The sequence below is a fragment of the Carettochelys insculpta genome, chromosome 4 (assembly GCF_033958435.1).
Source record: "Carettochelys insculpta isolate YL-2023 chromosome 4, ASM3395843v1, whole genome shotgun sequence".
NCBI classification, from domain to species: Eukaryota; Metazoa; Chordata; order Testudines; family Carettochelyidae; genus Carettochelys; species Carettochelys insculpta.
The window spans coordinates 23,958,988-23,974,067 of record NC_134140.1 but is presented as its reverse complement, the minus strand read 5'-3'; the positions used below and the strand labels follow the sequence as shown (position 1 = coordinate 23,974,067).

At 40.1% G+C, this 15,080-nt stretch overlaps 1 protein-coding gene across 2 annotated transcripts in view; it reads left to right on the top strand.

Moving 5' to 3' along the window:
- Positions 1 to 15,080, top strand: part of TBC1D14 (TBC1 domain family member 14) — a 118,885-nt gene that overhangs the window by 43,480 nt on the left and 60,325 nt on the right. The window lies entirely within an intron of this gene.

Here is a 15,080-nt window from a genome sequence, read left to right as displayed (position 1 = left end):
TATTGCCTAAGGTAGGTCCTGATGTATTTTAGGAAATTAAATTGGTGTAACTTGCTCAAGGGTGTAAAACAATCCACACCCATAAGCTATTCATTTAAGCCGATTTAACCTCTGGTGTAGATAGCTCGAGGTTAAGGGAGAATTCTCCCACCATCCTATTGCCTTCAGGGAGGTGGATTAACTATGCTGTAGTATTTCAAAGTGTACCTTTAATTTAGGGGGTGTACTAGAAGAAATTACTTAACTTGATATAATTAATAACTTCAAAGGGTATGTGTGTGCTAGACTTTTTTAGTCCACGAGTTAGATGTGTTCAGCCTGGAAGATGACTACGATAATTAAGCAACCTAACTTGAAAAGGGCTGACTTGGAAGCATGATGGAGAGAGAAACTGTAGCTATCGCAGTATGGGGATACACATCTCACAGAGCTGGAAGGGACCTTGGGAGATCACTGAGTCCAGTCCCCTGCCCTCTTGGCAGGACCAAGCACCATCTCTGACAGATTTTTTTTGCCTTTTTAAATCTATTTGCCCAAGACCCCTAAATGGCCTCCTCAAGGATTGAACTCTCAACCCTGGGTTTAGCAGGCTGATGCTCAAACCACTGAGCTGTCCCTCCCCACTCTAACAGCATGAAGAAGCTGTGGGACAGGGGAGAGTACTACTGCTTTTTTTTTGGGCCAGGTACGCCAGTAGAAAAAACTGTGTAACTGTCAGGCATATGCCAGCCTTTTAAAACAGGTATACCAGTATAACCCCGATGTGGGTTCAGTGTAGATGCCTTATGCTGGGATATTTTATTGGTCTCTATGTACATGGGTAAGATATAGTGGTATAAGCATGCTTATTAGCATAAATGTGCTAGTGCTAATAGGGCTTTGTATTGCTTTAACCATGGTGGAATAATTTTGTTATGTCTACAGGTCCTTCATTATTACAGTATTACTTTTTACAACTAGAATAGCTAGAAATTTTGGCTGTTAATGAAGTGTTAAATTATTCGGAAATTTGCATCAACTCTTCACCCCACTTACTGGAAGAACTTCATATTTATGTATGCTAAGAATTTTTTAATTTCTACCCTGAAGCACTCCTTTCCCTCAAAACTCTTAAAATTATAGAAGTGTTGCTTTTCAAATGTTTATCTGTGTCTGACTCTTGAGCTGAACACTTATTTACTGCCACTCATTTTTCTGGAGTTTTATTGTGCCCTATGGTCGAAAATGACTATTCCCTGTGATTTCGTTTGTTTGCTATTGTCCGCTTTGTCTCTATGGTAAGAACTGAACTTAAAGATACCTTTAGCTATTCTGTATCCCCAGACTACTACAGCTGTTAAGTCTTATAGTGGGATACCTCAGAAAAGGGTAAACACTGCATATCTTCATAAATGACTGCCTTTCTCAATAACTTCAATCACACTCATCCAGACCACCCAGTTGTGTTTCTGGCCGATTGTAGGTGCTTAAGCAACCGTGCCTAATCACTGTCAAATATAAATAGAAATGTTTTGAGAAAGCTGTGTGTTAATAGATGTCATTTGCCTCTTTCCTGAAATGAATTTTCAGAGTATGGAAACTGTGAAACTGAAAGAGCAAAATAGTAGCTGATGCTGTTCGAATTGCAGAAAGGTGGTATCAAAGTTCACCATGGCTCATCTGCCTGATAGGGTTAATGCACATCATTTTCATATACAATGGAATAGCAGGCAGTAATATGGCCAGCATGATGTTTGAGCCAAGGCAACCTTCAATTGCCCCAGTCCAATATATCAGCTACTTGTTTTGTAGATGGGCGCACTGAAAATAACTATTCCGTGTGAGAATGAGCAAGACTTGAAGTTTCAATCTTCAGGAATGTCACTGAGCTCCTTAGCCACTGCATCTCCTGAAGGAGAAGTTGGAAACGTGGGAAATGGCGTAATTGTTCTGCTGGTAGTGAAGAATGAACAATTTTAACTTCAGTCTTATCTGAAGATTTAATCTAGAATAATTGTTACTCGGATGGATAGTTCAATACATATAGTAATGGCTTCATAAATGGTGTTGATTTATTATGTCTCATTCAGTTTTCAGTATGTTATCAGCTGTAAACAGTTTTATTATATCCAAAATATTACCTTAAAAGAACTTTACGAAGTCGGCAAAATCAAGCACTATCAAGTTGTGAGTGCAGATTTAATTCATCAATTTTTTGTGTATGCATTATCTCATGATCTTCATTTACATATCACATACTGTTTTTAAAGTGCTTTTTATGTGCAATTTTTTAGGCTTTTAAAAAAGCAATATGAAAAACTGAAATTTGCCATTGACACATCATGAGGGTTGGAGCCCTCCCGCAGTTCTAGTCAGTTGCTCTTTTCTACACGCCTTTCTGTCCCCATCTGGGACAAGGACCTTGCTTAAACTACTCCTTTCTTTTTCCCTCTGGAATTGAAACCAGGCACTTTCCTCCTTCATGCTGTCTCGGCATCTACAGTAGTATCAGAGAAAGGCTCGCCAGCATGCACATATGTATGTTTGACATTGCAAAACAAAGTAACCTCTTAGGTTCGGTGGTTGTCTACAGGAAAGGACAGAAGGAAAAGTTCCAGGATTAGTATTACAGTGGTGTAGCCTGTGATTGCTGGTGGGAATCTTTCTTAAGTTAGGTTGTTGCCTATAGGAAAGGTGACAGGCCTATCACATTTCCTATAGACAACTGCCTAACTTAAGATTCTCACCAGCAGTCATGATTGCACCACTATAATACTAATCCTGGAACTTTTCTTTGCAACAAGCCCAGCTGCCAACTTTGTCCACATATTTATTCTGGGGATACCATCACTGGACCTAACCATGTTAGTTACAAGATAAAAGGCACGTTCTCATGCACTTCCAGCAACATTATATGTGCCATTATGTGCCAACAATGCCCTGCCACTTTGTAAGTTGGACGGAGTGGGCAAAACCATCTCCGAAAAATAAATGGACACAGCAGACATCAAGAAACTCAATACACATAAGCTGATCAGTGAACACTTCAATAGAGTGGGCCATTCTTTTAAAGACCTGAGAATTTGTGTCCTAGAGCACAGAGAACTTATAAACTGATTACAGCAAGAAATTTGTGAATTGGAATTCAAATCTGACACATTAACGCATGGTATGAATAGAGACATAAGTTACCTCACACATTACAAGGACTCAAGTATCGGCGGGGTAGCCGTGTTAGTCTGGATCTGTAACAGCAACAAAGGGTCCTGTGGCACCTTAAAGACTAACAGAAAAGTTTTGAGCATGAGCTTTCGTGAGCACAGGCATCTGATGAAGTGAGTCTGTGCTCACAAAAGCTCATGCTCAAAACTTTTGTTAGTCTATAAGGTGCCACAGGACCCTTCATTGCTATTACAAGGACTGCTTCTCTTCCTTTGATGCTTGTAATTGTCTCAGGCAGGACACTTAACATTCCCCCTTCCTTTAGTCCTATTTGATTTGTCAGTTTTTATTGCATTTTTTTTGATCCTCTGTACTTACAAATGTCAGTCTGTATTGAAAATGAGATTGATCTGATGAAGTGGGTCGGTCCCACGAAAGCTCATCACCAAATAAATCACTTTGTTAGTCTTTAATGTGCTACATTTCTGCTGTTTTTGGTTTGTTAGATTACAGACTAATGCAGCTACCTCTCTGTTACTCTTTGGCTATGTCTACACTAGCCCAAAACTTCGAAATGGCCATGCAAATGGCCATTTCAAAGTTTATTAATGAAATACATGTTCAGTGCCTCATTAGAGTGCCAGCAGCCGTGGCACTTTGAAATTGATGCGGCTCGCTGTCGTGCAGCTCGTCCAGACGGGGCTCCTTTTTGAAAGGACTCTGGCAACTTTGAAATCCCCTTATTCCTATCTGCTGTTAGGAATAAGGGGATTTCGAAGTTGCCGAGCTCCTTTTGAATAGGAGCCCCATCTGGGCGAGCCGTGTCAATTTGGAAGTGCTGTGGCTGCCAACGTTCTAATGAGGCACTGAATATGTATTTTAGCGCTTCAGTAGTAAACTTCAAAATGGCCATTTGCATGGCCATTTCAAAGTTTTGAGCTAGTGTAGACACGTCCTTTAAGTTACCTGAGCCAGTTGTAACTGGCATCCTACGGAAGGATGCTCCTATGTCCTATTACCAGTCCTGTAATGTGTCCAGTTCGCCTCAGTTTTACTCAGTGCCAATTCTTCCTCCTTCCAGAAACTGTCATGTGCATCCATGAGTTAATTATTTAGATGTTGGAACTTTCCTTGAATTTATAAAAGCCCTACAGAAGAATCCGACATTAGGGAGCAAGAAGTATCTCTGCACTCCTGAATTTTGGGAAATCCAATCTGATTGGATTTTCCTAACAAGATTCTTGTTAGCATTGTGAGTGGGTCAAGATGGCTAATACATCAAACACTTGGTCAAGTCAGCTGTTCTTGCTTTGACTCAGATTTTAGTTCTTTCTGGGAATACAGTGCCAGCCCAGCTACTTGGAGCTTTGTGCCTATCCATGTATTTGGACTGGAGACCTGTAGGGTTGAGTCACTGGTTTGTTCATGCTTCACTCTTTTTACACATGGGTGCAACACAGTTTTTTTTCAGAACTATATGTAACAGTTGGAATTTGAGAGACTAGTTCAGTTTTGAAGAGGGCAACCAGCTCTTTTAAAAATGTTCAGAGTTTTTAGGTATCCTAATTTATTAAGTACTTAGTTTTTTTTTTCCAGTCATCAGTCTAATTTGGGACAAAAAGAAATCTGCAAGATGTGTGTGTGACAGATATGGCAAGCTTGTATATCACTATGGACTAGATATTATATGTAATTCCTGGGTAGCAGTCAGCCTGTCATGAACTTAAGAACAGCAGAGGATTGTCAAAGCTCTTTGCTAGTCTAACACATGAAGTGCAGAAGAAGGGGGCCTGCAAGAGACCTTTAAAATTACCTTGGCTGTATAGGCTTCTGTTTAAAAGCTTCCCAAGCTCACAGATCCCCTGACCTTGGGCGGCAACTGTCACCATACAAGCGAGAGAACCTCTCTACAGAACCTAGGAAGACACACTTGGGAAGCTTCTCTCTGGGGGTAACCCCAAGTTCTTAATCCTTCCTTAACAGAGAGCTTGAAAATAAACAGGGATCCCTGTAGGTGATTTTTCAGTCTTAGGCATGCATATACACAGACCCTTCTCTAGGACACAGGAACCAAATCATTGCCTTAAAAATGGTGATTTATAAACAGAACAAAGAAGAAATAGATGATAAAACATACTTGATTGCTAGGTGTTACAGGGCAAGTGTGGCAGGGGGGAAAATAAGATAAAATATAGAGAATTACTTCCCTGGGATTCAGTTCATTACATATGGGGGGGGGCGGGCAGCACAGTATCTAGCCTGAGAGGCCCTGTACCAAACCCAAAATAAAAAAAAAACCAAAAAAAAAAAACCTGACTGCGTCTGAATAAACATTTCCTTTCTGCTTACGTTTCTGCGTTACCAGATTTCTGGATATTTACTGAAATCCTCAAAGCCCATTGCTGTCTTCTCTGGCCACACAAAGGACACTCTCAGCAGGTAACTGCTTCAATTCAAAAATCCCCCTCTCTTCCCATTTGCTCACCTGTCTGCTTGCCAACAGAGAACCTCTTATCTCTGAGTTTAACCATGTGCAGGCGTTCATTTGTGCAGGAGTGATTGGGCAAATTATCTCAGGCTGTTACAGCTCCAGAGAAAAGGAAGTCCAAGGTACTAGTTCAAACTAGATTCTCCAGAATAAGACAAAAAAAAAAAGATTTTGGGATAAATAATCTGAGTTTAAACTGACTTGGAGACTTTGTTCTGATTATACAAACAAAACTATCTTCTATACAATGGGGTGCCCAGTCCTTCCTGGAAAGGACTGGAAGTATTTTGGCCAAGTGAGGCCCCATAAGGCTGATGTTTACTCTGTAAGGCTTTCATCTGAAGAATAAATATGTTTTTATATTTATAATAAATAAAAAGCTATGTGATAGCTCATAAGAGGACAATTAGAAATGTTCATAGCCTCTGAGAAGAGAGCAGAGTGAGGCCTGTTTAGGTAGTTTGGCTCCCTAGGAAACAGGTGGTATAGGAGGTGAATTGTTCAACCTGGAAAACCTCAGGTCAGAAATGAGAGAGAGATGGATTTGTACCGATCAGAAGTGATGGCTGTAGAAATGGAAACCGAAAAGTAGGTGCCATGGACCAGAAATACAGATGTTTCCTGAAGTGTTACAGTATATTTTAGGAGATGTTTCAGTATAAAATCTGGGAATGTTTGTGCTTTGTTCTTGTGGCAGGAGTGAGATAGAATGAAGGAAACCAATATTTAAACTGTGAAGAATTTAGAAAGCTGTTTTAGGGTTTCCACCACTTTGTCCTCTGATTTTATTTGCTATTGTTAGCTAAATCAATCACCATGAAAGAACAATTAAAGTTCATGAATTGGGCATTGATAGAGCCTGCTCATTAACTACTAAGTTTATATACCTTCTATAGCCAAGTATATGCATTTGGGGAATTTGGCTTAAAAATGAAATTAAGTTGAGTAAAACTGGTGTATTATTTTGTAAACAAGCTGTCAGTGAATGTAGAACTCAAACCTGTTTAATCAGTTTTAATACTAATCACCCTCAAATAGTTTGTTTGATCAGGACTGGCTAAACCGGTTGTCTGACTTGCCTAAATGTAAAGAGTTGTGAAAGAACCAAACTAGATAACTGAGTGAATGCAGAACTATTTAAAGACAATGGCGAAAATCTTGACTCCCTCAAAGATAATTGTAAAACTTCCATTAAAATTAATGGGAGCAGGGTTTCACGTAAGAGCCCTTTGAACATAAACCCTGTAGGGATAGAGAACAGCATTGTCTCTTTGTGAAGGTAAGATAGGAACAATGTGAGTGAGGTAATGCCTTTTATTGGACAAGCTTGTGAGCAGAGGTAGAGCTCTTTTTTTTTTTTTTTTTAACTTGGGTCTGTTCATAAAACCTAGCTGAAGTGGTCCTGAGTTAATTATTTTTGCATCATTTCATACATTCTTAGAGACATTTCCTCGTGACAAAGGGATAAGTTGTAAGGAAATGACTGTTAAAAGCAGGTTTGTTTTGCATTTTTTGTCTGCAGAGAATTGGCTGTAAGTAGCCAAGGTCCTAGGCAATAAATTATTATTCCTAAGAGAGTAAGGAGAGTAAGAGAGAAGACATATTTTAGCCATTCTCTGAGAAGAAATGAAAATACCTTTCTATAATTTTCCAGAACAACTCCCACAAATAAACCAAATGGTTTTGAGTCCCCTCCTTCCAAATAAAAAGTATCTTCTGCCATAAATCACTCCAAGGGTTTAAAAACAAGAATGGAAGGGGTTCTAATGGAAAACTTTTAAGATCTGATGAGTGAGTTGGGATCCTAGCATATATCTGTAAGTATATTATTGTTGGTTCCATATTATTATAATATGAAGTGAACAAACACCTCTTGAATATGCAGAGATTTGGGTCCCTTACATTGTGTAAATTGTCTCTCCAGCATGTACATAATTTTTCTTCCTCGACTTTGAGTGCAAGCATGATAATAGCAGGTTTCATAGAGAGAATAGTAATACCGGCACATTTCTTCAACCACTTGGGTGCCCTTATTTACCTAGGACAGTACTTACCCTTTGCAGGAGATTCTTGCAGGTGCTGGTAACAGTCAAACTCTAAAAGAAGGAGTAGAGGAACCCTAGTTCTTGGAAAAAATTGCCTGGATAATTAAATTGCAAAATACTCTTCATTAAAAGAGTTAAAGGCAAATTACAAAAGCTTTGTTAGTTATAAATAGGCTTGTAAAATTCCAATACTAAGAAGCGTATGGCTGATGAATAATGTACAGTTGTGTTAACAGAATCTCATTTAACTCGTGAGAAATCATCTTTCTAGGTTTCTGTCTGTATGTGATAATACAAGTAACATTAACATGGGGAATGAAAATTACAGCACAGAAAGGGAACAACTCTTTGAAAACTTTGTTACTGGTGCTTGTGTTGTCACTTACACTGGCAAAAAAAAAACAAACCCAAAACCTGTAGTTCAGATACTTCAGGGCTTTTTCTGCGCTCAGCAGTTGTGCTGTTTTAACTATGCTACTGTAGTTAAAATGATACAGCCCTGATAGGATGGATGCAGTTGCAGTGGTATAAAGGTCTTGTCCCACTGTAGCTCATTCTCATAACCAAAGAGTGAATAAGCTATACTGGTTAAGGCACCTATTACGTGTGTGTGGCCAACGGAGTTAAGGACAGTGAGAAGCCTTTTGTTTTGTTTTTTAAATTGTGGATTGTCACCATTCTGTAACTGGATCCAGTCTTTGGCTCCCACATGTTTCTAAGCCAACTTCCAGCCCAATCTATGATTTAGCTGCCCTGCAACCTGTGCTGAATATTCTGCATTTCTCACATAGTTTAAGCCTGTTGTCCTCAGAGTTTCACCCTCATGGACACTCTGTTTTAATTCTTTGGGGAAATATGTGCCAGTTAAGAAAAACACAGACTTTGTAAAGAAGCTTCTGAAAGCACAAAAAAGTACGGATCTGTGGAAACATGATATGGGAATGCAGGACCCTTTCCGTAGTATCCTCATTGCTCCTGAGAGGAGTCATTTGGGTTTGGTCCGTGTCCTCCAAGGAGACAAGGTCTATTTGCTCCAGCTCTTGCTCGGTCCTGGAGATTGTCTTCTTGCTAGAAAATATATTTCCTTTACAAGCCTATATACCTTTTGTCCTTCTTCTGCATCTTTTCTGTTTTCCAACCCTTGGTTAGGATTTCTGCTAGAGGGCTGTTAAAAATTGATGGTTGAGCTAGAAGTCATTCACTACAACATTGAATTATTCAGAGTTGCTGACTCTGTTTTACAGTAAATTCTTTCATATCATGTAGCCCCGGAACCAGGAGGTTGCCAGATATTCAAATATTCTGGATAATACAGAGGTATATTTAGAAATGCATAACACTAAAGAAAAACAAGATTAGATCACAGAATCATAGGGCTGGAAGGGACCTCAGGAGGTCATCTTGTCCAGCCCCCTGCTTCAAGCAGGATCAACCCCCACTAAGTCATCCCAGCCAGGACTTTGTCCAGCCGGAACTTAAAAACCTCAAGGGATGGAGAATCTACCACCTCTCTAGGCAATGCATTCCAATGCTTCACCACCTTCCTGGTGAAGAAGTTTTTCCCAATATCTAACCTACATCTCTCCCTCTTTAACTTCAGACTATTACTCCTTGTTCTGCCATCTACACCACCGAGAACAGTTTCTCACCCTTCTCTTTAGAGCTCCCCTTCAGGAAGTTGAAGGCTCCTCTTAAATCACACCTTAGTCTTCTCTTCTGTAAATTAAAAGAAGCTCAAATCCCTCAGCCTATCCTCATAGGTCATGTGCTCCAGACCCTTAATCATTTTTGTTGCCCTCTGCTGAACCTGCTCCAGCAAATCCACATCCTTTTTATACTGGGGGGCCCAAAACTGGACACAGTATTCAAGATGTGGCCTCACCAGTGAAGAATAGAGGGGAATAACTGCTTCTCTAGATCTGCTCAAAATTCTCCACCTGATTCATCCTAGTGTGCCATTAGCCTTCTTGGCTACACGGGCACACTGTTTACTCATATCCAGCCTTTCATCCACCACAACCCCTAGATCCCGTTCCATCAAACTGCTGCTGTGCCAGTCGGTCCCTAGCCTATAACAATGCTTGGGATTCTTCTGCCCCAAGTGTAGTACTCTACACTTCTCCTTGTTGAACCGCATCAGATTTCTTTTGGCCCAATCTTCTAATTTATCCAGGTCACTCTGGATTCTCTCTGCCCTCCAATGTATCTACCTCTCCCCCTAGTTTTGTGTCATAAGCAGACTTGCTGAGGGTGCAATCCAGTCCCTCATCCAGGTCGTTAATAAAGATGTTGAATAACACCGGCCCCAGAACCGAGCCTTGCGGCACTCCTCTTGAAACTGCCTGCCATCCAGATATTGAGCCATTGACCACTACCTGTTGGGACTGACCATCAAGCCAGCTTTCCATCCATTTTATAGTCCAAGGATCCAATCCATATTTCCTTAACTTACGGACAAGAATGTTGTGGGAGACTGTATCAAAAGCCTTGCTGAAGTCAAGGTATATCACACCCACTGACTTCCTCATGTCCATAGAGCTTGTTACCTCGTCATAGAAGCTATTCGGATTGGTCAGGCAGGACTTGCCCCTGGTGAATCCACGTTGGCTACTTTTGATCACTTTCCCCTCTTCCAAGTGCTCCAAAACAGCTTCCTTGAGGTTTCCCTCCATTATTTTCCCAGGGATTGAGGTAAAGCTGATGGGTCTGTAGTTCCCTGGATTGTCCTTCTTTCCTTTTTTAAAGATGGGCACTACGTTTGCCTTCTTCCAGTCATCCAGTATCTCCCCGATCTCCAAGAGTCTTCAAGGATAATGTGAGGGCATTTACTTTAGTATGAAATACCTACCAATATTCTTATATTATTTAATAAAGTTTTGTATAGTATAATATGGTGTGGTGAACATGGAAAGAAGACCACCACAAGTGTGGTGCGCTTTGAATTACTGTTGGACACTGCTGCCTTACAAGATCCCCTCAAAAGCTACAATTGAGGAAAGGGACAATGCTGTTTTTTTTTTTTTTTTTGTAAATAAAAAAAAGCTGATTTACAGGGAGAGTGCTGGTTAAATCCACGTTACCTATTACAAATGGAAAGAAGCGAATAAATAGAAATGTCAGAAAACTGATGGGGAAAGCCAAGAGGCACAAGGCAAAATCTATGGGCAACAGACACAATTCCATGTTGTACTTAAAGTATACTAGAAACCACAAGAATTCTGGCTATGGTATTAGTCCATTACAAAATGGAAATGGTGGAATTACTAACAGTGCGGAAAAAGCAAAGTTCTTAAACATTTGTGTGAAAATCGATGGTGCAATCGCTGTATGTACAAATAACACTCTTTACATTCTGTAGTACCTCTGGCGGATGTTAAGCAGGCGTTATTAAAGTCAGAGAACAACAAAAAGTCTTGTGGCACCTTGTAGACTAACCGATATTTTGGGGCATAAGCTTTCATGGGCAAAGACCCGCTTCATCAGATGAATGAGTGGAGGGGAGTGGTTTCAGATGATGAAGCGGGTCTTTGCCCACAAAAGCTTATGCTCCAAAATATCTGTTAGTCTGTAAGGTACCACAAGACTTTTTGTTGTTCTTGAAGCTACAGACTAATACGGCTATCTCTCTGATACTTGTTATTAAAATCAGACACTTTTAACAGCTCCAGGTCTTTTACAAGTGTATGGTAAATTCTGTACAGAATGTACCTTGGGAGGTATCATTTGAAAACTCACAATTAGTTGTTCATTATTGTCCTAATAAAATATGTGACAACATTGTATGTAAAGTTAAAATACTACTGTGTGACATTGCTGGGATGTGCTCCGTGTTTAGAAAAGGAGCAATAAATTGTTTCTTTGGAGAGAGAAGACAAACTGACATCTCAACCACGTATCAGTGGAATCAAATGGATGATCGAACACAAGTGCCTAATTTGTAATTCAGTTTGTTAAGTTAGGTAAAATAGATTAAACAGGTATTAGTTGCATTTTACCATTTCATTTTCTTACAACTAATTCTTTATTTTATGTTTGTTACATGTAATCATTTAATCTCTCTTTCTGTGGTTAATAAACTTGTTTTGTTTGGATTGGAGTGTTTAGGTAATTTCAAATTTATGCATCTCATTTTCTATGATGGACTTTACATAAGCTTGTATTGTCCAGGAGGGTGCTGTGCAGTATGGTTAGTGCATTTCTGAGCAAGGTTTGGGATTGGAAATTTGGCTATGTCTAGACTGCAGGCTTTTGTCAGGAGATCACATCCAATGTATGCAGAGTTGTTTGTCATGTCCAAACAATGCTTCCATTTTTCCAACACTGCTTCCAGAAAAGCAGAAGCGTTCTACTGGAATACCCATGCCTGAGGGATGTCCTGGGCCAATGTCAGGAAAGCCTGTTTTCTGCAAATATCTGCAAATTGTGGAGCACAATTAGTGTATCAGTTTAGACACAGCCTCTGAATGGCGTTGCTGTGCATTGTAATTCATGAGAAGATGCCTATTGCATTCAGAATATGGCTAGGAGTGATATTTTTTTCATGGTAGAGACTGTATGAAAGAAGGCCAGGAGTGATTATATTCTGTGCTGATTATGTTTTAGCTGGATTATTGTGTCAGGTTCTGGCCCCTACATTTCAGAAAAGATACAAACAAATTGGAGAAGGTCCAGAGAAGAGCAACAAAAATTATTCAAGACCTATGAGGGAAGATTGAAAGAATTTGAGTTTGTCTGGAAGAGAGACAACTCAGAGGGGCCATAAGAGCTTTGAAGTACCTAAAACTTTGCTCAAAAGGAGGAGGGAGAAAAGTTATTCTCTTTGCTTCTTGTGCTGTCAGAGGTTAATGAGTTTAAATTGCAGCAAGGAAGATTTAGTTGGACATTAGGAAGAACTTCCTAACTGACAAGGTGGCTAAGGAATGAGTTGCCTGTGCAGGATGTTGAATCTCTATCACTGAAGGCTTTTAAGAGCAGATTAAGGGCTGTTGGGGTTGGCCAAGGTAGTGCTTAGTTTTGCCATGAGTGGAGAGGAGTACACTTGACCTCTTGAAGCTCCTTCCTGTTCTATGAGTCTATGAAAATGACAAGTGGTAACAGATGGTTGAAGTGAGATTAGATGGAGGCAGAGAGAGAAGTAATACGATTGTAAAGTCAAACACTAAAAATTCGGGAAATGCCAGGTTTACAGTTGGCTCTGTAACCTTAATTTTTCTTTTTTTGTGCAATGTTCCTGTTAGTCTTCCAATGTTCTAAGGAAAAAGTAGTATGTTATTGTGTGATTACTATATTGTTGTGTATTTGGATGGTCAATCTAAATGTCTTATAGTGCTAGGCAACCTAAAAGTAGTGTTACCAGCTGCTCTTATTGATGTGTGGGTAACAGTGTTCAAATCAACAGGTCGCTTATTCTTTGACTAGGTTAAAAGTACCCTTCACTTTCACCAAGTTTCCATCTCTTTTAAATGGCCTTTCTGAAGGGTGCGTTGTTGGTGACAGTTTCTTGGTGGTTGACTGTTCTGTTGAGTTGTCAACTCAGTGTCTTTCAGCCTCAGAAAGAGCTACATTATAGTCTGCTCTGAGCAGATAAAACCTCAGAAGTTTACCACAGAAAGAATTACTGCCCATATGGTTTTGTCATGATTTTAGCTTTCAGTTTGGTACTGTACACTTACACCATTCATACCTGATGTGAAGTTTGAGACTCTGGATATCCAGGAATTACATGGGAAGCTTTTCAGTTTCCAATGTTCTGTTGCTGCAGATACTTTAAGTATCTAATTATCGTTTCTGATTCATTGTTTAAAACACATCTTTTATGTCTGAGCTGCAAAAGTAAGATTGTTTAGGGTTGCCATAAAAACAAAAAAAGAGGACACCTCTCAGAAGAGGTGCATCTGTGTCAGTATCTACCTACTCACATTGTAAACACATTAATACAACTTGAGTAGATAGATAGTGGTACAGATACACTTCCTCGCAGGGTTGTTCTCTTTTTAGAAACGTCATATGGTAACCCTAAGATTTTTTCCAAGACAGTGAAAATTTGGCACTTTCTCATGTTATGATGATGCGGCCCATCTAGGTACATAGATTCTAAACATAGTTACAGTGACACTGATTTAATTTTCAATCAAACCAAGACCATTTAAATGTGTGTTAACATCACTGTCAGTGGCAGATTAGCCATTGGCCGAATTTAGAGGAGAGGGCACTTGGGGAAAAATGGAATGCTGTGGCGTGCTCTGCCTGCCCTGCGCTCCTGCTGGGGAGGGAGGTCCAGGCACAAGATGTTACTCCTGCTGAGGAGTAAGGGAAGCCCTATGGCCCAACCTCATTTCTTGGCAGGAACACTAGATGGGCAGGGGGAGGTGTCCGTGTCCCAGTCCTGTTCCCCTGGTAGGAGTTAGGGTGGGCAGAAAGGCAGGCAGAAGGGGTGGAGAGGTGTCCCTACTTGCTCAGGCCCAGCGCTCCACAAAATACTAATCCACCTCTGTACTGTGTATAGTAAACTGTGTTTAAGGTTGTGCTAGCTAACATGAGATCATTAACATGTTTTGAAACACCATTTTTTTTTCAGTTTAGACAAAAATGCCTGTCTTGAGCTGAGTACTTCTGTCACTAAGGGGCCCTCTTCTTCTGATCAGTCTTGTTTTATTAACCTGTTCTTCCTGGGAGTCTGTGTTGAAGATTCAAAAATCCCTTTCTTTTATTATAGACTGAGAGTTCCCAGTTCTCTGGTCAGGATAGAAAGTGCTAAATGGAATTTAACATTGCCCTTCTTGCTTTCTAAAAATACACTGAATTGGCAGATCATTACTGAATGCAGCAACACTTTAATTTTTTCTTGCTCTTTTGTTTGGTTAGAGATTGTATTATCAAGTAACTTCAGTACATTGATGTAAGGAGCTGCTGTTTGTAGAATAAGGATCTGCTCCTGTCCTCTCTTCTGTGTGCATTTTGTAAATTAAGGCATAACAGAAAGAAGAGGAGAGAACTGATTGGTTGTGTCACATCTGCAGACGATTAACATGACTGCTGCAGCTTGCTTCCTTAGTGTTGGAGCATTCAGCTGCAGAGTCTCTAGACAGCTTTGATTGTGTTAGAGGAAGAAAGCTAGAGGGAGGAGCACATGATAGCCTTTTTAGTCTTAATGGCATCTGATCTCCTTCATGCATGCGTGTTCAGGGGGGTTTCTGTGGAACCAAGACAATGAAGGCCTTTACGTTTATACTATCAAATCAGCGAAGGCCTTAAATGATGTAAGGTGAAATGGGGCTCCAGTGTAACTGTCTCTGAAGAACTGCGGCTTTCATGGTGAGTGTATCTGACATGATGCTTGGAATTTACGCAACATCTTAACATACTGTTTTAATATATTGGCTGTCTGCCAGGGAGAATTGTGTGAT